Source organism: Ambystoma mexicanum, chromosome 4q, assembly GCF_040938575.1.
Source record: "Ambystoma mexicanum isolate Mex_15411 chromosome 4q, UKY_AmexF1_1, whole genome shotgun sequence".
Lineage (NCBI taxonomy): Eukaryota > Metazoa > Chordata > Amphibia > Caudata > Ambystomatidae > Ambystoma > Ambystoma mexicanum.
This window is the reverse complement of record NC_090928.1, coordinates 952,934,610-952,957,125: the sequence shown is the minus strand read 5'-3', so window position 1 is coordinate 952,957,125 and position 22,516 is coordinate 952,934,610. Positions and strand designations below refer to the sequence as shown.

Sequence of the window (22,516 nt, the reverse complement as noted above, 5' to 3'; positions counted from 1 at the left end):
AAAATGGATCAGGTGTCACTGGAACCCTGGCTTTCAGTCTCGTTATTAGAAAATGACAATTATTTCCACCCACTTTCTAAGCACCCAGGCCCCGCACTAATAACAGCATGGTGCTGCAGAGGGCCTTTAGATAATCCTTCAGTCTCGTGATTAAGGTGCCACAAGCACTTTAATCACGAGACTGAAAGCCAGGGTTCAAGTGCACCCTGATCCGTAATGGAACGTCTTTGTAATGCCCATCAGGCCACAATAGGGTGACCAAATTTAAAAAGTAAAAAACTGGGACATGGCAACTAACATAAAAGTAGGACTAACTCTTGAAAGTGGCTGTCAAGGCACTACAATTCAGTAGCGTTTGGAGGGCAAGGGGGTTTAAGTGTTGCTGTTCAAAGAAACACATATTATAATACATTTATTACAAACTAGCACTATCTTAATTTGTAAAATAAAGCATTTCTTCTGTGCGAGATTGTGCATTCTTGCCTGCAAGCTATAAAAACCTACTACAAAAAACAGAGACCACTGCAGTTTCCAATGGGAACATAATCTTGAGAAAGGGGGACAGAGCACCAAATACCGGGACAGTCCCGGCAAAACCGGGACGTCTGGTCACCGCATACTTGCCGATCCTACAGATTTAGGCAGTAGGCTACTGCTTTTGAAGCAGTTCTACCGCCTACAGATTTATTCAGTGACAAATCCTACTGCTTTTTATAGTGGCAAGTAATGTATGCGACTATAAGGCAAGCTCCAGGACAAAGCATGCAATACATTAATTAGTCTGTCTGTACAGTGGACTGGTAGGTCATTACTTTGATTGGGCTCAGACCAATCCACTGACCTGACAGCTACTCTGTCCTGCACTCTGGCCCGGACAACCCTTAGGTGAACCACCAGAGAAGGCAAGTGGCAGAGTGTAACACCTTCACACAACATCTGCCTATCAGACTATGGGGGGTATCAGTCACCATATCATTCAGTGTTCAACTTGCAATAAATAGGTACTACCTGGGCTGCTGCTACAGAGCAGTGGCAAACGTTGCCCACCAGCTCTGTGTAATTACCTTCTGTGAAGTTAGGTAATTGAATTTGGTGTTAAGTTACCATTCAGAATTATACATTTTTAACATTTGAACATCTTTCCATATTGTGCTGTTTGATGGGTTGTGTATTTTAAAATATTTCAATGGTGCCAACAATGTATGTCATGTATTGTCCCGTGATGTCATTGTTATGGGAATTATTAATTTTTGAAACTTAAAAAATCCTACATCTTTTTGGTCACAGAATGTTGGCAAGTATGTCACCGTAGGCCAACAACATAGCCTGCTTGCATAGGGCATTTTTAATATTCGTTCAGTCTCGTGATTAAAGCGCTTGTGACACCTTTAAGCACTAGACTGAAAGAAAATGCAAAGTGCCTTCTGTAGCAGGCTATGTTATTAGTGCGGGCCTGGGTGCCTAGAAAGTGGCAGTAAATAATATTTCTCCCCTCATTTGGGCGGGTGAGATATTGTATATTTCCACATTCTAAGCACCCAGGCCTGAAGTAATAACATAGCCTGCTTGCAGAGGCCATTTTTTTTTTCAGTCTCGTGATTAAAGAGCTTGTGGCACCTTTAATCACGGAGACTGAAAGAAAATGTTAAATGTCCACTGCAAGCAGGCAATGTTATTACTGCATGCCTGGGTGCTTGGAAAGTAGCAGTTAATAATAAATCTCCCGCCCATAAGGGCGGGAGAAATATTATTTACTGCCACTTTCTAAGCACCCAGGCCTGCAGTAATAACATAGCCTGCTTGCAGAGGGCATTTCAAATATTCCTTCCTTCTCGCGAATCACGAGACGGAAAGAATATTTGAAAAGCGATCTGCCAGCATGCCATTGTACTGTGGGGCTTGGTACTAGCAAGTGGCTGGAATTAATATTTCTCCTACCCGAATGAGCAGGTGAAATATTTCTTCCTAGCCGTGGCCACTTGCTAACACTCAGCCCTGCAGACAAGGGTCTCGTCCTCATCCACCCTCCCCTAAGCACCCCAGCATGACTCCTTACCTCGGATTGAAGCCGGGTCTGTGAGTGGAGCTCGGGTGCTCCTGCTGAGTCTTCTTCTCCGTGTGACTTCCACGCCACCCCCGGGCTGGGATCATAAATTGATACAATGTATTTAGCCCAGCCCGGGAGCTTCTGCCTGCTGCATGCACACTGTCAGTGCACCGAGCACAGAGTTTAAATAAAAAGGCACAGTAATTTGTGCCTTTTAAGATCTGCGCTTGGTGCCATAAATCATATTGCAGTTTCTGCGACATGATTCCAAAATTAAAACGCAAACCAGCGGTATCGTATCGCAAATTGCGATGCAATACCACTTATTTTGTGCCTTGGTCTCCAGTGATTCGGTTTGTGTCCTGTCGTGGAGCAGTCGCTTAACACATAGCAGGTGACATGGTTAGCTAGGACACGATGCAGTGTTGAGCTGATCGAAGTGCAAGCACTAGTTTGGTTTGGTGGAGGGGCACAAAAGCCAGCGTCGGCACCTTCCCTCTTGTTCAAGGTGCAGTCAACACGTAACAACCGATTCAGTGTGGTAGAACAGAGAAGCTTTGGCTGGTCTGACCCTCCGTTTACTGTGAGGCCTCCACAGAAGACCCGAGGACAGGATGTATCGGTTCTGTGTCTGCTCTCCCAGTTTAGGGGATTTGTCACATCAGGCTGAGGGCTTTGGAAAGTGCTGCTTTCCCAAAGAGAATCCAGTGAGATCTTCAGAGCTAATCTACTGCAATAAAAGATCAGAGAAGGCCTGATAGGAATCTGAAAAAAGGTTGAAATACCCCTTCTTTTAAAGGCACAAGTCCTGCCCAAGTGGTCTAAACCCTGCTCTTGAACTCAGTGGACTTTGCTGTGTTGATGTCACACCCAAAGTTCTTTGCTCCAGAGGAAGTAGAGGGGACAGGAAAGAGAGAGAGGGGCAGTGAGAATCAAAATGGTTGAAACCTTCTCCCATTGACCAGAGCCCTCCTGCCTATCCTAATATTGCCCCATTCCCTCCTTACAGAGAACAAGGATCTTTAGAGATGCAGCACCCTGGTGAGAGGCTACTCCTGCTAAATAGGTGTGTTCCCTTTATGCCTGGGCCCATTACCAGTCCTCACAAAGAGATCACAGAGAATGCTCAGCCTTCCAGGATGTCATCTTGCCATTTGGCGGGCTGCATCCAGCTGATCAGAATACACAATACTTTCCATAGTGGAGCTGGCTGACATGAGCTGATACATGTGCAATATCTATTGGAATGTGGCGGTTGTGATCATAAGTAGCGCCATGCACCATGCCTAAACGTAGGCATAGATTTTATTTAGAGTTTACCCTGCCACCAGCATGGGCGACTCATGAACATCATTCTGGGTACAGTCAGGCATATTTTAAATGCCGCCTCTCAGATGCAGGGACTTGGCTGTCTCTGCTGCTGTCAAGTGGGCATCTTGTGGCCTTCCAACCCGCTCTGTGCCATGAGTAGAGCGGGTGTTGTGGATCGGGCTACTGATGCGGCAGGGCGTGAGAGCCCTATGCTTTTGGCATGGCATCAACGGGAAAAGGGGGAATCTGGTTTGCAGATTACACCTTTTTGAGTTGGAATTACCCTCATCATTCTATTTGTTCATACAAATTTAAAAAGACAGGGCTTTGCACCCTTCCCAGATGGCAATTCCTCACAGTGAGATTGTATGCAACGTAGGATATCTGTCAGAAGATGCAAGACAAAGGCATTCCATGCGAAAGTACAAGAGGTGGTAGTGACAAAGTACAACGCAAAGCCTCTCTTTTACCTCCTCAACTCCCTCGGCACATCCTACACAAACTACGCTGATGACACTCAAATCCTCATCCCCCATCCGGCAACCACTGCCAAGACACATCCAAGGTTAATGCCATCTACGAGGCCGTTCAGACTTGGATGGCTATGCACAGCCTCTGTTTGAATGATGAAATGACAGAAGCACTAATCATTGGTTCTCCAGCATGCCTCACCAAACTTGATAAGTCCTTCAAATCTTTTATTATTGATGGCCACAACATCCCAGTTGCGCCTGCAGTAAAGACTTTGGGGGTCTACTTTGATGCTACCCTCAACATGTCTCGACAGGTGAACCACACTGCTTCTACATTTGCCTATGCCACCAAGTTCATCAATGCCAGCAAGCCGTTTCTGTCCTCAGAAATCCGAACCAACATTACCCAAGCACTTATCGGATCCAAACCCAACTATTGCCACCCTCTACTCTGCGTCACGTCAGAAAAAAACTTAAATAAACTGCAAGTGGTTCAAAATAATGCCCTCTGAGCAGCCACAGACCTGGGCAAACATGACCATATTTCTGAAATGAGGCGATCCTTTCACTGGCTCCCAGTCAGGGATAGAATAAAATGTAAAACAATTTCTATCACTCACCAATGTTTAGCCAGCCACATACCAACAAACCTCATCCAAAAATTCCCAAAACAACCCCCTACAAGACTGCAGTGGTCAGCCTACAAACACTGCCTGGAGACTCCCAGATACAACAGCAAATGAGCTGGAGGGGCCAGTTTCCCAGTCCGGGCTGTCACCCTCTGGAACAATCTCACCCCCACCCCCACACCTGCGGGCTGAACCTTCAGACCAGAGATTCCGAAAAAAAATTGAAAAGCCACCTTTTCAATTAACAGCTACCAGGTTATCATCCTTGTACCTGTATTGCAAATAGCGCCTAGATGACCCCGGGCTATGTGTGCTGCTATAAATGTATAAATAAATAAGTTATATCAGCTTTCTTAATAACCTCGGGTCTGGGAAATTAAGGCCTCTCCAGATTTCCCTGCGCTATTATTTCCCCTGCCTTTACTTGATATTCACACTGTTCTGAGTTAGGATCTTTATGTCACTCCTATAGTCAGGTTCTATGATGCCTGCTAAGGCATATAAGCCATATCACCAGGCTAAACGTGATTTAGAGGTGAGCCTAATGTATGTGCCTAAAGGAGGGATTAGGACCAAGTCAGTGGGCATCAACGATCTGTCTCCAGGTTGTATTAATTCTCCCCTACTGCTATATAAATGAAATCCAATAGAATGTCTTGTAGCTATTGTTGGATCAGAAGCTACATTTTTTAAAGCTTCAGTGTTCCCCAATTTATTTCACGTGAGCCCGATCCTCCTCCTGACATCATATGCCAAGGGTCAGGAATGAAACTCGGACACAGGTAATTCAAGATTTTGTCCATAAACATTTAATGAACGAACATGGGTGTGGAAAATGCCTCTCTGTTCCCTACTTTAAAAAAAATAATGGATCAGTCTTTTGTCAGGATGTCCAAAGTAAACTGTGCTGTGTCCAAAATACTATTCTGACCATCACATTCTGAAAATCAACTATAAAGTGAAAAGGGAAATGTCTTTGGCCTTGGAAGGTGCACAAATGTTCAACACAGAAAATGCTTAACTCCAACTCAAAGGTTCCAGGAGGATAAAGTTCACAATTCCATTTCTCTTCACTCAGCTTTATAATGGTTTCTTTAAGTTCCTTTAGATCAAATAGGTTTAGCATACAAAACAGCTTGGCTGACAGCCTGATTTTTGATAGACTACCTGGTGTGCTAACCCACCAGGTTTCTTCTTACTCCTTGATATCTCTCAATCACACTCTTTAGTTACTTCCTGATGTCTCCCTCTCAGGACTTTCTTATGCAGTGTATTTTACAAGTTGTCCAATTTAGTTTTACCCAGTATACTCTCCAGCTGCATTTCTTTGATATGCAAAATTTCTTTTCAACATCTACAATCACTTATAACTTGCCTGGTATACTCTCTTGCAAGGGCTTTTCCTAAAAACAAACACTTGTTCACTTGTACAAAACACTTGTAATTTGAAATGCCTGGTATACCCGCCTGCCAGTGCTTTCTCTAATGCATTTTAATTATTTATGTATTTTATTTATTTATTGGATATTTGTAAGGTGCCTATACAAGTGGTGTATCAAGGTGCCACAAGACAATAAAGGGGGGAAACAAGGGAGAAACAAGGGAGAAAGATAAAATAACGGTCCTACTAGGCCATGTGACATTTGGATCGTGAAAGGGCAGAACAAGAAGTGTGAGGGAAAAAGGGGGAGTGAGGGGTGAAGTGCAGGTCTGTGACCGATGAAGTGCTAAGGAGGGAAATGGAAGGGGATTGGTTGATCTGCAATTGTTATGGGGAAACCAAAAGTGCAAGTGCCATTGAATGCAGGTAAACACAACGAAGGGGCAAAGCAGGAGTAAAGGGGAGGTTAGAGGGCAAGTGCCATGGAAAGCAGGTAAGCAGAGAAAGGGGGGACTGGAGAGAAGAGGGCCTGGAACCCTGTAATATTCAGAGAGTACCAGGAGGCCAGTCATAGAGGAGGGGGAAGGGGTTAGCAGGGAATGGAGAGAGAGAAGTAGATCCGGCTCAAGCTTGAGAGGGGCCGGGAGAACATTCCAGAGGGAGGCTCCTGCAGAAGAGAGACATCTGCCCCCACTCTTTGTTTGGAGATGCGGCAGACTCGCAGAGATTTGCTGCTAGCAGACCGAAGGGCTGTAGTAGGGAGGTATTCAGGGAGAGAGAGAGATGGATGTAGCGGGGTCGTAGGCCCCACAAAGCCTACTGTATGATGCAGAGGGTATTTAATTTGATCCTGGCAGCAACCGGGAGCCAGTGGAGAGTAAGTAAGGCAGGAGGATATTGCAATCCTATTCTGAATAGGTTTAAGTGGACGGAGGGAGGCAAAAGGAAGGTTAAGCAAGAGTCTGTTACAGTAGTCAAGCCTAGAGAGGACCAGAGCTCTGGAGACATTGGGCCTCATCACGAGTCTGGCAGTATCTCAGCGGTAATTTTGCCAGGATACCACCAGCTCAAATGGCATTACCGGTACTTACGTTACTGCTACTCGGTCTGGCGCTATTAGTGCCAGATCACAAGTAGTGGTATAACAGTTTTTTCCCATTCCCCATTGGACTCAATGGGGGTTTCATGGTGCTATTAGTGCTGAAAATGGCCTAAAACAGGCAGGAAGCTGGATTTTTTAGGTAAAACTCCAAACTTTCTGTCCAACCCTAACTAGGGCCAGCCCTTAAATTGTCATGGCCACAGGCTCAACTAAACCAGGGCCAAGGGTGAAACCACCCATGAGAGGGGCCTTGAGGGGGAGTGCTGTCATGGCCACAGGCCCCAGAACACAAAAACCACACCATCTAGTGATGGGGCAATGGGTCACTTGACTCACTTATGTCCCTTTGACACCTATAAACAGAGGGGCCTTGGCTGATCTCAGAGATGTGAGCAGGAACACTTTATTTCAGTGCAGGAGTGCTTTTACTTTATTTCAGTGCAGGAGTGCTTTTATTTTACAAAAGCTTTCCAGGAGTTGAAAGCCTTTATTCCAGAAAACATCCTCATGTGCTGACTCATCGGGTGTGGCTCCCTAGGCCTGGTCTTCATGTGCTGAATCATCGGGTGTGGTGGCAGGCAGGCTGAACCTGGTGGGCGTGGCTTCAGAAGCTCAGCTATATAAGCTGCTCCATCCTTAAGGCCGGTCCTTTGCATTACTGTGCACTTGCATGCAACATGACGCTCCCCGCCGCTTGGACCAGTTTACTTACCTTTGAAACCAGGTGTTCTCCTGCATACTCACCTCCAAGAAACTGGTGCTTCATTGCTTCATCTGCAGACCCATCTCCTGACATCCAGTGATCTTGATCCCGATGCCGCAGCACTGCACTCCGCATCCACGAACTCGCACCCTGTGAAGAAGAAGAAAGACGAGGTTAGAACATCCGTCCTAGGGCCACGCCACATTTGAACCCCGCGTGCCCCTAGTTAACAACTTACCAGCTACTGTACCGCTGCAGCTTCGTTCCTCATTCCCTCTGGTTGTTGCCTCGAGCTCTGCAGCTTCTGCCAGGCCAGCAACATCACCTGCAAGGGAAGAAAGCAAATGAGCAAACATCAAAAGTGGAACGGACAGCAATACAAGACAATAAACTTTACATTACAACAAAAACAGACGAGGAAAGACAAAGGCAAACAGGAACACTTACCTGAAGTATAGTGGCTTAGTCGAAGCAGGACGGGACTACCACATGCAAGGGACCAGTGAAGGAACTCTGTCCAGATCATACAAGCACCCCTGACAGAAGCAGCAGGACGGAGTGTTCGCCAAAAACGAATCAACAGGTGAGCTTTCCAGGGACAGCGCATCCCACGGGTACCACGGTTTGGGAGAAGGGGCCTGGAAGGGGATCAGGTGCACAAGCTGGCATACTCACGCTCCCTATTCTACACGCAGGAGCAGTCCCGAGCAGCATCACCTATTACCACCAGTCACCACATAAGCGCAGAGGGCGAAGTCGGACCCGAGCGACCTCATCCCCGGGAGGGCTGCAACCATGCCCCAACGCCTCTGCAGAGACCAGGTGAGCGTAACATAAATTCAGCGGGAATAGCATTACCGCTGCATTTAAGGTTTATTGCCCAACTTATGATGAGGCCCATTGAGTTTCTGGAGGAAGGTAAGGAAAGAGAGAATACCTCTGAGGAGGTGTAGTTGATAGTGGAACGTCTTGGTGAGGTACGCAATGTGAGGAGAAAGGGAGAGAGAGGAGTCAAAGATGACGGCAAGTTGTTTTGCCTCACAGGAGGGTGAGGGGAGGGGGCCCATAGATGGTGGCCAGAGGGAAGCAGGGAAGGAGGGAGCAGTGGACCCAAAAGAAAGTATCTCAGTCTTACTGGCATTAAGGCAGAGATCATTGGTGGCACACCCGGACTGAATGGTAGTCAGACCGTCAGGTATGAGGAGAAGGAAGGTAAGGGAAGCTTGGAGGATAGCTGTGTGTCATCTCCATAACACTGGAAGTGAGGGGAGAAAGAAGAGATCAGATGGGCCAAAGGGTCAAGGTAGATATTGAACATCCACAGCGAGAGGATAGAGCCTTGAAGGATGCCACAGGTGGAGAGTGTGATAGTAGAGAGAAAAGGGCCCACTTTTGACCTTATGACTCTAACTTCTGCCCCAGAACAGATTAAGATAGTACCAGACAACCTTGACGACTCCTCTCTTGGCTCTGCGAAAGGTTAGCAGATGTGTACCTACATCCACTGGTTTTATGTTTGTTGTAATATGAATAATATGAATAAGGTTCACATGCCAGAATTTCTGTTACTCATTGTGCCTTACCGAAAGCGTCATCTACACGATACAATCGAACTACCAGCGACAATATCAGATACTAACTGCAAGTAAGCAGGCTACCTGTATGTGTACCCTAATCCCATACTTCCTCTTCTTTGTACATATGTCATGCAAGTGCTTTGAAGCGGCCCCTTGCAAGTTAGCGCATTATAAAACTCAAATATTAATTTGCCATGAAAGGATTTTGAGAAGACAAATGTGAGGCTCAGTATCTCGCATTACTAACATTACCCTATAAGTGGAGAGCAACATTGCAATATCATTTACTTTGCCTACAAGGGATAATGGGTATGGACTTTGCCTGGGATTACTCGTCCATAGTGTCAGGGCACCGCATATTCAGACAGGAGAATGCTTTTCACACAAGTATACAGAGTTCCTTTGGGCATAGACCGTCACACATTATATGGTAACTCGCTGCTATGCAAAAACAGTTTCACCGAACACTGTGTAATCTTACACAATGATATAAGGGTGTGGTATGTTGCAAACAATCTTGTATGCACTGCAAAAGAACTGCTTACATGCAGAGTCATGACATTCTTAAAATGCACATAATATGTTGAGGCATTAAATATGCCTTGCTTGCAAAGTATTGTGGGTCTGCAAATATCCCAGTGAGTGTTTACTGTTAAAATCCCTCACTTTTTACAGTGCTCTATCAACTAGTAATGGAGGCTAGCACAGGGGCCGGGCAAGGGTATGGGTGGAAGAGCACAGGTCATCACTCCTTGTGGGTGATGAGCAAAGCAGCACATTTCAAAAACCAAGTCAGACGTTTCGGCAGTACACTTAAGGAAATGTGTTGCTCGTTTGCTAAACAATAGGAAATTCTAATACCAGTCTAGACAACAGCACCTTATTTTTATTTCTATGCTCAGCTGCTGAGGGCTTTTCAATATAACCATGTCATCTGTATCGCCTCTAGCATTTCCCTGCATCTTATTTAACTTATAAAAAAGAATTACAGAAGAGGGATCCATAGTTACAGAAGAAGGGTCTCAATCTGTTGTATCTCTTGAGATTTGATGCCATTAACTTAAAAGGCATATATATGTGATTTTCTTGCACAGGGATCCATAATAAACCAATAAAGCTCTTGTTTAAATTGTCTAGGGTCTGGTGTGGAAGGGTGGGCAAAACTATAGACTACATTATGTTCCCTGTCATTTCACTTTCTATGTCAGGGTAACAAGCAGGACTCTAATCATATTTTGCTCCCTACTTGGAGTCAAATGATTCAAAGTAATTAGCTTTGCCAATAGGGATACTTTCTGCTTATTAAAAGATGTTCCTCCCCTTACAATATCTGTTGAGATCAGGCATTAACATTATTAGAGTTCCTTCCTATGCCACTGCTGTACTGGTCACTAATTCGAAAAAATATCAGTGGAGCTTTGTGGGTTGAAACAACAAAATGTTCATTGTTTCTCACTTGTGTTGGGCACTTTTTCATTTTAGAGAGTAAAAATGGATGGTGTACATGTCTCTCAGCTGTAAGGCTGGTGTTATCACTACCCAAAGAATAAAGTAATGTGGATAGTAAGCAGAGGCACAGGAATATTTACTCATCATATTCTGAGGTGCAGTTATTCTGATGCAATTATCATCCTTACACAAATTATTAGAAGCATGTTCTCCTGGCTCTTGAATTACTTCATTAAAGTGGCACTTGAACTCCTCTCAGCACGTTTCTTGACACCTTGCTTTTAATTGCCATTAATCCACTTGCAAATGTTGTATTTTGTCTGAATTTCTTGACCGCCACATCAGTTTATGACCAGAGATATTTGTATTTTGTAGTACACATGAGTGATTTTCCAGTGTCATAAAACGTTTGCAAGGTACTGTTGCAGATTTTGAAATCTTGGACTGGTTGATGAGTTTTCTGTTTAATCACATATGACATATTCTATTGAAGCCAATGGGCCTCATTACGACCCAGGCGGTAATCTTCCGTCATTACCGCCATGGCGTAATAAGCGTTTACGCCGTGGGCCGATGGCGTAAAGAGCGCCACATTACGACCCATCGCGCACGAGCATTACGCCATGGCGGTAATGCAATTAACGCCATGGCGGAAAAGGCCCCTACCGGCATCGTAAAGCGAGCAAGGTGCACTTCCGCCACCGTAAGTAGCGGCCACCGTAATTAGCGGCCACCGTAATTTGCGGTGGCCGTAAAAAGCAGGACCGGAAATAGCGTCATCGCGCCGGAACGGGAAACAGCACGTCGGCCATCTTTAAAAACACAATCCATTGCCATCCTACCAAACAACACCAGATCCAACCCTGACACCTGTCCCAACCAATCACCCACCCATCCAACTACCCAAAAATGCCTAAAGCTGTTAAGAAGGCATGTGACCGCCAGCGCCAGGAAAGATTCAGCCGGGAGGAACTCTGCATGCTTGCGGAGACCCTGCAAGACAACGCAGCTGTCGTTTTCTCCCCTGAAATGACCAGGACAGCGATAGGGAAAAAGAAGGCCATCTGGGCCCTGGTGGCCGAGCGCGTCAGTGCGGTGGGGACCGTACCCCGCACCCCACAGCAGTGCAGGAAGCGCTGGGACGACCTCCAAATACGGGTCAGAGCGGTCATCTCTGCGAACCGCAACCTTGCAATGGGTACCGGTGGAGGGTCGGAATCCCCACTAAAACTCCAACCGTGGGAGGAGATTTGTGCAACCACGATTGGCATGAAAGCCATTGAAGGCGTCGGAGGGAAGGAAAGGGGAGCTCCGACATCAGGCGATGAAGGTAGGTGCCTCAAACAAGACATGCCATAGTCACTGCAGTCCATTCATGTGTAGCACAAGGTTGCCCTAGAGTGTAAATGCAACACATTTCCACACTGCCCATAGCCACATGCGAGCACCACCCTGTATACACTGCTGGCACCCGCATACCTGCATCCACATTCCACACTAAAAGGAGACAACCTGCATGGCCCTGCCTGAAATCTGCCTCATCTACTGACCAGAATAATGTCTATCATTGTCATTCCAAAGTCCGCAGACCCATCAATAACGCCTTCCCTCCTTTGCTCCACCACAGGCACAGATTCACACCCCGAGGACCAGGACACCCCTGCGACGAAGAGAGCCAAGAAGGCCAATTATACCGTCCCCGCACCCTCGACCTCAGCTACAGTGAGGCAGACCCCACAACAAGCAGGACCCACTGCAAGCATACCGGACGTCCCACCGGCAAGCACCCCTGTAGTCAGCAGGCCAGCAGCAGCTGCTCCACCTCTACCAAAATTGCCTGCCACAGAAGGCACCGGGTCAGCGGCCAGCAGCAACATGGGTGAGACAGCTGCAATAGCTGCATGTTCAGACTCAGACATTGAGGAGCACGAAGTCCGAAGCCCCACTGACCTACTACATTCCCCCTGTTTGTCAGACGCCAGCCCCCATGAGGATCACACACAGGGGCACACAGAGGTAGAGGAGTGGCCTTCTACCCCATGCCCAGTCCTCAGTCCACAGGAGGGGAGCAGCCCCTCCATCACACCACCAGCACTGGCCATGGGCCAGCAGGGGCAGCAGTCCCTCGAGGACATCACAGAACGGCAGCAACAACTGTCCACGATGCTGGCTGAGCATGCCGTGGAATGTGTGGGGGCTAGGGCAACCATTGAAAAGGCCACGGAGACCCTAAGGGCCGAAGTTGCGCAGAGCACTGCCACCCTGAGGGATGCCATGCAGGCCATGTCCAGGGACATCTGTGCTGAACTTGCCGGCTTGCGTCGTGCGCTCACTGAACTCACCCACACCCTACAGGACGGGCATGCACGGGGGCAGGCAGGGACATCCTCCACTGCCAGTTCTGCACAGAGCAGCCCCGTCCGACGTTCCGGACGTAACCTGCGCTCCACAGCCAGGGGTGCCCCGGGGGCCGGGAGAGGGGGCTTGTAACAGCCTGTGCCCACTGTCACAGGCATCTGTTGACACCTACATGGGGTGTGTTGGGGTGTGCAGGGGGGAGGGGGTGTGTTGGGGTGTGCAGGGGGGAGGGGAGAGGGGGTGTGTTGGGGTGTGCAGGGGGGAGGGGGGAGGGGGTGTGTCACGACGTTTCATAGTTTAAATACACTTTTTTCTTTCCCAAAATGAAATGTGTGGACATTTTCATTGCGTATGTGTGCTTTATTGGTGTATAGTCCACAGTGTGCATGTCCCAGAGACACACAGTGCCCCAAGTGCAGTCTCCATGTGATTCACACCAGCCGTGTGTGCTAGAAGCAGTGGTCGATGATACTTAGGCGCATTGCACGCCCCTCCTGTGCGTCGCCTCCTCCATGGGGTGCCGCCCCATCTGCACCCTCCTCATCCTCATCGTCAGGTGGTTGCAGTTCTGCGTCAGGGGGCAGGGGCACATTCCGTCTGACGCACATATTGTGTAGCATGACACATGCCATGACGATCTTTGCCACCTTCTCATGGTGGTACAGGAGTGCCCCACCAGACCTGCTGAGGCTTCGGAACCGTGCCTTCAATAGGCCGAATGTCTGCTCTATGACCACACGAGTATGTGTATGTGCACGGTTGAAGTCCTCCTCGTGCTGGTTCTGCGGGTTACGGACTGGTGTAAGGAGCCACCTCTTCAGGGGATAGCCTGCATCCCCTGTATGTAGGTGAGAATGTATGTGTCAGTCATGTCGTCTGATCAAGAACATGATGTGCCAACATGGCTTGCATCCAACTGTTACTTTGGCTCACTTCTACATGCACTAATTGATTCACACAATGCAACCAGTATATGCTCATGGCTCCCATGGCCTGTTTTGCATGCCATCACCCAATGTATGCAGAGGGGTTGAGGGGATTGTGAGTGCCCATCCTCTGTCTCCGTTCTCTGTGTTACTCACAGCCAGGTGGAGTATGCATCATTCCCCCCCCCTTTCAGCCAGGTGGAGTATGCATCATTCCCCCCCCTTTCAGCCAGGTGGAGTATGCATCATTCCCCCCCTTTCAGCCAGGTGGAGTATGCATCATTCCCCCCCCCTTTCAGCCAGGTGGAGTATGCATCATTCCCCCCCCCTATCAGCCAGGTGGAGTATGCATCAGTACGTCATTCACCTGCCCACTTCCATGACATTGGACTCACCGAGTAGCCAGGATCTTGGGCCTTCATGTCGCTCCATGTAGCGTGGTATTGTGGAGTTCCTCAGGACCATAGAATCATGGGTTGATCCGGGGAATCGGGCACAACAATGTGTGATCTTGTTGGAGTCACAGACCATTTGCACGTTGATTGAGTGGAACTGTTTCCGGTTGCGGTACGGTACCTCCATGGCACGTGGAACCACCAATTCCACATGGGTGCAGTCGATAGCACCAATGCAACCGGGTATGCCGGCTAGTGCATGGAAACCCACTTTGGTGTTTGCAATGTCCTGGGCAGTCCGTGGTAATGAGATGTGGTCGTCTGTGTGCTTGAGGAGGGCATCGAGCACTTGGATGAGTGTTCGTGAGAATAATGGTTGTGAGATGCCATGCAAGTGCCCCACTGTGTGCTGGTAGGTGCCTGTGGCCAGGAAGTGGAGTACAGACACTACCTTCAGTAGGGGGGGGATGGCGGTTGGAGTTTCTATCATGCTGACGATGTCGTTGTGTATCATGTCTACGATGGCGGTGATGGTGTCCCGGTCCAAACGGTACAGGGTGTGGATCTGCTCAGCAGTGAGGTTGAATGGATTGGCTCTGATGCGTGGGATTGGGGGCTGCCTGCGTGGTGGCACTGGCTGTGCTGGTGGGGCTTGCTGGGCCTGCCTTGCCCTCCTTCTCCTCCTGCGTCTCCTCTGTGCTGCCTGTTGTTGTTGTTGCTGTTGTAGCACATGCATTGCTATCAGGTCCTCCAGCCCCAACATTGCTAGTCGTATTGGTATCATTGTGGAGTATGACTGGGTGTGGGAAGGGGTGGGGTGTGCTCTTTTTGTACTTCCTGAGTCTGTATTGCCTTCACCTGTGCTGTTTCTGTGCACCTGTGGCAGCTGCATTCACTTTACATGGCCCTTTACGGTTGGTTCGCGATGGCGTAATTAGCACCATGGCGGTAAGGTACTTAACGGGCTGGGTGATGGCGTTAGGTGCATGTCCGCTTGGGTCGGCATTTGCGTACCTTTCCGCTATGGCGCTAAGTACGGTGTGGCCGGTCGCGTGCGCGCACCCTTAGCGCAGTTAGCGGCAGCGTTAACTACGATGCCGCTAATGGCATCGTAGTTAACGGTCACGGGTCATGAACGGACCTGGCGGAAAACGATGGCGGTAACCATTTACCGCCATCGTTTTTCACTTAGCGCCAGGGTCGTAATGAGGCCTAATGTGTTTGGAAAAGGTGTTGGAAGAATTGTCAAGAATTGCACTGGCTGGGAAGCAGACATTTCTTTCCAAACTCTCTTCTGTGACGGTAGTTCACTAAATACGCAGGATCACGAAGTGGCTTACCTCATTAGTCAGTTGCGCACATGGAAAATAATGTGCGCACATCAGCAAACCAGTTCTGCACATAGAGAAAAATAATTAGAGGGAACATTGGTCAAGATTAGAAAGAAGGTCATTACAGGTGTTCAGTTTCCGTGTCTCTGGCAACTCTGAAGGTGGACTGATGGTCATGAAGACAGCCGACAGAATCAGAACGTTGAGTCAGTTGGGAGATGGCAAGCTGCTCGAGGAGTTTTCCCAGGAAGGGGGTAATGGAGATAGGGTGATAGTTAGCAGATATGAAGGGCCAGAGGAGGACTTTTTAAGGTGGGGGTTCACAGGGGAGTGCTTTAGAGGTTGAGGGACGGATTCTGTGGTTACAGAAATCTGGCAGGGAAGGCGCAAGGGAGACAATTTTGTCCTTGATAGTTCTAGAGCAGCAGGGAAGCACCTGTTTGGAGGAGACTTTCATAGAGAAGTCTAGTTTAGAGACCTCATCTGGTGCTATGGGAGAGAAGGAGGAGAGAGGTAGGGAATGGGGGAGGGGAGTTAAGGAAGACATGATAACTCGGGAGGGAGGAGGGACAGGGATGGAAGGGGAGATGTAGAGACTGCAGAAGGATTGACAAATTCTTTGCAGATTTTGAACAGTTCACTAGAATTGTGGGCTTGGATGCGAGCCCTCTCCTTAGAGCAAATGGAAAATCTGTATTGCCTTTTGAGCAGGTGACAGGACAGTTTACCAGAAGGTGCGTCTGACGTCCACCACTTCCGCTCAGCCACCCTGCATTTGCGTTTCAGAGAGGCTAGGTAAGAGCCTTACCAGGTGTTATGCTTGGAGGCAGGCTTCATCCGGATCCTCATGACAGAGGCAAGAATATCAAGGGTGTTAGTGATTGAAAGATGAAGATTAGCAAGGACAGAGTCAGTGTGGGCATCCATGGGAGGAGGGGGAGGGAGGATGAAGGTGGTAGAAAAATCAGCCACTGACATTGGCTTTATCAGTCGAATGGTGGAGAAGGAGACAGGCAGTGACGGTAGAGGAATAATAGGGGGAACTAAGAGATTAAGGTGAGAAGACAGGAGGAAGTGGTCAGACCAGGAGAGAGGAGTAGTGAGAGGGTTAGAGATAGTATTGTCAGAGGAGATGAGTTCATCCAGGGTATGTCCGGCAGTATGTGTCAGGCCTGAGGGATGGATGGTGAGGGAAAGAACATCGCAGAGGCTGCGAAAGCGACTTTTTGCAACGTCAGAAGAGTCTAGGTGTATATTGAAATCACCAAGGAGGAGAAGTTGGAAAGTAGAGGCAATAAGGGAAGATGTGAGGTCAGACCACTCAGAGAGGAAGATAGCGACCAGACCAGGGGTCCTGTAGATGTTGGCAAGAGTCAACGAGAGGGTTGTAAAGATGCTGACCCTGCAGACGAGGTATTCAAAGGAGGAGTAGGACTGAGTGGAAATGATAGTGGCAGGGATTCAGTCAGGGAAGATCAAGGCCACTCCACCTCTATACTGTTTAGGCCTGGGCTTGGAGAGTATCTTAAAGCCTTCAGAAAGGAGTATGTGAAAAGCAGTGACAGAGCTGGCAGTGAACCACATCTCAGTGAGGGTGAGAAAATCGAGGTCAAATTCTTCAAGGACGAGACAGATATCAGAAGCGTGTTTGACGGCAGAGCGAGAGTTGAGGGTAGCAAGGTGGACCTAGTTACCACCTTTGAAAGTCTCCTGACAGAGGTACAGGGACGTCGTAAACCCATCGGAGGTGGGGATGGGGATAGGGGGTGGAAGCTGCAGGAGTGACGGAAGACGCCTGTCAAGAAGGAGAAGGTTGGGATGAGAGCCTTGGGCCTTCTGGGGCCTTGGGCCCCAATACCTTCAACTCTCTCTTCCTAAGTATCTTCCTTCTCAAGCTTTTAGCTCATCTGCCTCCAACTCCCTCAGGGTCAGTCGCTTCTCCAAGCAACTAGTTGGTGATAGATCTCTTTCTTCGTCTGGTGCCTCCCTCTGGAACAGCCTCCCTGCCTCCCTTAAACTTGAGGAGAACCATCTCTGGTTCCGGAAGCGCCTCAAAACCTTTCTCTTTGCTTCTGCTTTTTCTCCTACTCTCCTCTGCTGACCTCCTGGCTGTAACCTGTACTGCACTGGGCACCTGGACACCCTCTGATCTCGGGCCTAGGTGCCTGCAACGCCAGCGTCACACCTGCACTGCCCACCTGGCAACCCCCGCACTGGGGACTGTTTCTGTATCCCTACAGTCCCCATACCAGCTCTTGACATCTGATGTCTGCACTTACCCATGCACTTGCCACATGCTGGCTGTCACTTACTTATTGTTATTATCTATTCCCATATACTACACTGTCCCTGCCCCCTTCCCACGCACTTGCGCAATCTGAATGACACCTGGCCTAGTAGGATCGCTGTCTGTCCTCCCTTTGTTCCCCTTTCTTGCCTCGTCGCGCCTTGAAACACTTGTGTATAAGCACGTTATAAATGCCATATCATATATCATATCATGACAGTGCCATTGTGATAGACATTAATGTTGCACCTAGAGGATGAGAAATCCATCAAGAATACTTCCCATCTGGTGCCTCCATTATTGTGAGGCGAAGAGAAAGGAGAGAGGACAGCGACCATATGTGGAGTCCATAGGTCCGGAGAGAGAGTGACAAAGAGGATGTCAGTGATCATCTGCCTGGAAGTGGTGTCAGTGATGGGCAAACCGGGAATGGAAATCAGGAGATTCTTTTTGAACTTTTTCCTTCCAGGCTTCGAGAGGGAGGAAGAATAGGTGATAGAGTAGCAGTTAGAGTAGATAGTTGAGATGGAGATGGCCACGGGTGGGGGGAGAGAGCCGAGAGAAGGAGGGAGAGAGGCAGGGGGGAGCAGAGAGCTGCAGAGGCATGAAGAACTCACCAGGCGGTCTACTAGTAGACAAATGATGTAAGAGAGAAGCAGAAAGGTGACTTTATCATACTGTTCAGGGCCGCCCAGACGGCCAGCCCTCCATCCACAAGAAGCAGGAAAAATAGGTGCATGGGTAAGGAGAATAGGAACTAAGAGTCAGTGCTGCCAATAGTTGGGTAGGTAACCTCTCCAGTGAAGGCCACAGTGAGGCTTTGGTGGTGGAGTCAGTGCATATAGCACGATCAGCTCCAATGATTTGAAAGTGACCAAATAGACCACAGAGGGGGGAATATGACAGGTGAAGCAAGGGTATAAATCAGCCATATAGTAAGCAAGAAGGATAAATACAGTGATCAAGCTTTGTTCTGCTCTGTTTCTTTAAGTGACATGGCTCTTTTCGTTCTTTCTCATTTACTTCATTTTCTTCTGCTTGCTTTTGATCCTGTTGCCAAAATAAATGCCTTGGTGTTCTCTCTTCCATCAGGTAGACTCACTGTTATGTTAAAGTAATATGCCACTTTTCGTTCTCTCATTTACTTCTTTTTATTCTGTTTGCTTTCAGTCCTGTTGCTGAAATGCCCCAGCGTCCCATCTTCCCTCTGGTGGGCTCACTGGTATGCTGTAGCGGGAATGGCTTCTCCTACAGTGAACCTGCAGCAGCCCATTGGCTCCTGCTTCCTTACTTCAGATTTGTTGTCTTTGCTTCGTTGTTCCTGTCCTTCCTGTGACTCTTGCTTGCCTATTCCACACTCCCATGGGCTCCAACAATGCAGAAGCTGAACTTCGGTACAGCTGCATGCCAGGAGGCCACACTCCCATCTTTGACATTCCTGCAGCGTACCGCAGCCGTCTGCCTCTCCCGGTTTCTCCAATGAGCTGGTTGGCTCCACGCACTTTGCATTCACCCAGCAGTCCCTCAGTCAGCAGTGAGAGGACACATTCTCTTCAGCCAGCTCCTCCCTGTCAGCTGTCTTTACTGTTCAAATGTCCCACCGGTCCGTATGTGCTCACAACAACTAGAGCGCACCTTACGCTCTGGGCCTTCATTGATCTTCACAACTCGGCCCAGCTTCCTTGTGGCATTACTACTATCCTTAGAACAAGGAAAGTCAGTTTGTGATAATTTATGAGAAGAGTCTGGAAGGTGTTCTCAGCAGTTTTAAATTTCCAGTTTGATGACTCGAATGCAGAATTTTAAGAGGTATTTTCAGTAGTTTTGGAGAGGAAATGAGGAGAACTATGACAGTATGCCATAAAGGCTTGGGGAATGCAAGGGGTATCCTCAAGAGGAAAAGGGGGAACCATGTCTTGTCCGATAATGTTAGTACATTCCCCTCTGGGTTACCTCTCCGCACGAGGTCCTCCCTCATATAGCGACCCCCAGGGTCAGGATCAGGTAGCGGCTGCTGTCCCCTGGCCACATAGGGGTAAGCTGCCACTGGTAAAGGAGTGATGACACCATCAAATTTATTACACTTGGCAATGGGAACAAAGTACAGGTAATATGGTTGTCTGCTAGCCCTGATTAGGGCTAGCAGACAACAAACTACCTTGCGCAGTGCCCCAAAGGTGTTCCATGGTTAGATTAATGTCCCGGCCATGGTCTCATGTGAGGCTGATATCTGGTCCACCAGCTCCCTCACCCTCTGGCTGATGAGGCTGTTGCTGGCATTACTATGAACAGTGCACCTGCACAGACGATTGATTTATCGGGACACCTGCCTTGTTACCCCCTGGAGTACGTTGCGTATGGCCTGGGAATGTGCCAATTTTTCCTGTGCTTTTGCATGTATTTCGGCCTGTCATTGTTCCATCCTATCAAGCCGATTCCAGATGGCCGGCAACATCTGGCATGGCACTAGCTGTGGGGATTGTCGTCGTCAGGTGGCTCTGCCTGGTCATCAGAGGATGAGTCGTGCTGAAATTGCAATGCACGTCTGGGTGACAAGTGTGAGGGTGAGGAATGCAAGCATGAGAGGCTTCGCAGGGGGAGGATTCTGGCGTGAGTGAGGTTGACTAGAGGTGTGTGTGGTTGACTGCGACATCACGTCCGCATGGGTTGCAGTGGGCTGCTCACATGTCAGGCTGTCATCCCCATCCTGGCCAGTGTGTGTCCTGGCAGTGTCCCCAGCAGTGGTGGTAGGTGTCCCTGATGAGGGTGGAGCTGCTGGCTCAATATAGTGTCATGATGCCTACCCCCGGGCAGCTGGACCAAGCCCATCCGCCCCGGAAGCAGGCATCCGGACATCTGTTTAAACCTCAGAAGCCCCGGCTAGGGGCTATCTGGGTTCTGTCCTGGCGCCTTAGGCACCAGGCTCATAGTAGAAATCAGTCCTGGCGCCTAAGGCGCCAGGCTCATAGTCATTACTTACCTCAGGCAGACCATGCTGCACATGCATCCAGGCCAACGTGAGACCTGGAGGGACTATTTTTCCACAAGGACTACTTTTCACTCGGGTGTGGTTCTTGGAACTTCTTACCTGGGACTACTTTCAAAGCTATTTAAACCACGCCCGATCTTCAACACACGCTTCGCGTTATTCTGCATTTAGCAGCGTAACGCTCACTGTGTCTGCAAACCTGCATCCAGCCTTCTGCCACGCCCTCTCGAACACGGAGCCCCTAGGAGAGAAATGAAAAAAGATAAAGAGGTTAGATTACAGACTTTAATCTGATTCCTCACCTGATTTCGGATCCGGCATCACTCCGAGCCTGAAAGGACATTCTTCCGGCATGCGTCGCATCCCAGCTGCAGTGCCGCTCCATTTTCACCAGCCCACAGCATCTCCGACTCGGCGCTGCCTCTGTCACTTTTTCGGTGATTTTCAACACCTGGGGAAAAGACAAGAAAATGCAAGGTGAGCCTAAAGAGACTAAAAAGACAATCACTTATATTACAAGACTTACCTGGCTATCACCGGAGGCTTCATCCTTCAATACGCTGCATCTAGGAAAAAAGGAAAAGACAGTGAGCTATTCTCACGCACCTTTACAGGATAGTTTGGGTAATACAGACTCTTACCTGAATGCCGCCACCAACCTCCAGACAGAATTTGCCGCCGCAAATCAACAGGGGAGTGCAAGAGTGAACTTTGGACATTTTGGACTCTTTAAAAACTTGCCAAACTCTGGACTCAATAACCGTCCAGAACCCCAACACCTAAAACCAGTGAAGTAACTGGTATCTACGCGCCCCTGCATGCCACGCAGGATGGAGAGCTCACCTATCAAAAACATAAGGTGAGGACATTGACCGGGAGGTGGCAAGTGGGAAGAACGGGAGCAGGGAGGGGGGTCTGCATTCACATCCACGGGGCTAAATACCTTTCTCCATCTACAGGAGAATACTTCTACGAGTCAAGCTTACTAGACTGAGGGGGTCCATCCAGACGGTCATCTTTGCCTTACGCTTCACGCTGGTGGAGGCCGCAGCTGTCCGGGTTCGATCTACGCGCCTGTGGGAACCAGGTGAGCATAACATATAGTTGACCTTGTGGTTATGTCCTTTGCACCAGTGGACATGGCAACTGAGACGTTTACTTGAGTGGCACGCTCCCACTCCTAGACCTAGAATGGCCTATGACTTTTGTGGTGCCTGTTGGTGCTAGTGTCGTGGAGGTACCAGCACTATTGGATGGTTCCTGGGTGTCTTGTGTGCCTGTTGGGAATATGTGCGTAAATACATTGATAGTCATGTGTCTGGCGACTCAACATGTACTTGTACTATGGGGTCACAGTGTGTTAGGCCTCCAGGGGGTCCTTCCCCATGTGACTGGAGTATGGCAGTCGTCTGCATTGATTTAGGGTGACCATCTGCTCATTGTGCGGAACCTTGCTTACTTGGGGCATCCAGTCCTGCGCATCAATGACCTACGGGGTCACATGTGCACATGTACATTAGGAAGGTTGTTGCTTAGTTTTCATGTAGTGCTGTCGGCT

General features: G+C 48.7%; 1 long non-coding RNA gene across 1 annotated transcript in view; it reads left to right on the top strand.

Moving 5' to 3' along the window:
• Positions 1-7,613: 7,613 nt before the first annotated feature.
• The window catches only part of LOC138467126 (uncharacterized), a 32,505-nt gene continuing 17,602 nt past the window's right edge, over positions 7,614-22,516 (top strand). Inside the window, exons 1-2 of the long non-coding RNA XR_011268057.1 lie at positions 7,614-8,229; positions 8,342-8,468. This is a non-coding gene — a long non-coding RNA (uncharacterized lncRNA). The remainder of the gene's footprint in view (positions 8,230-8,341; positions 8,469-22,516) is intronic.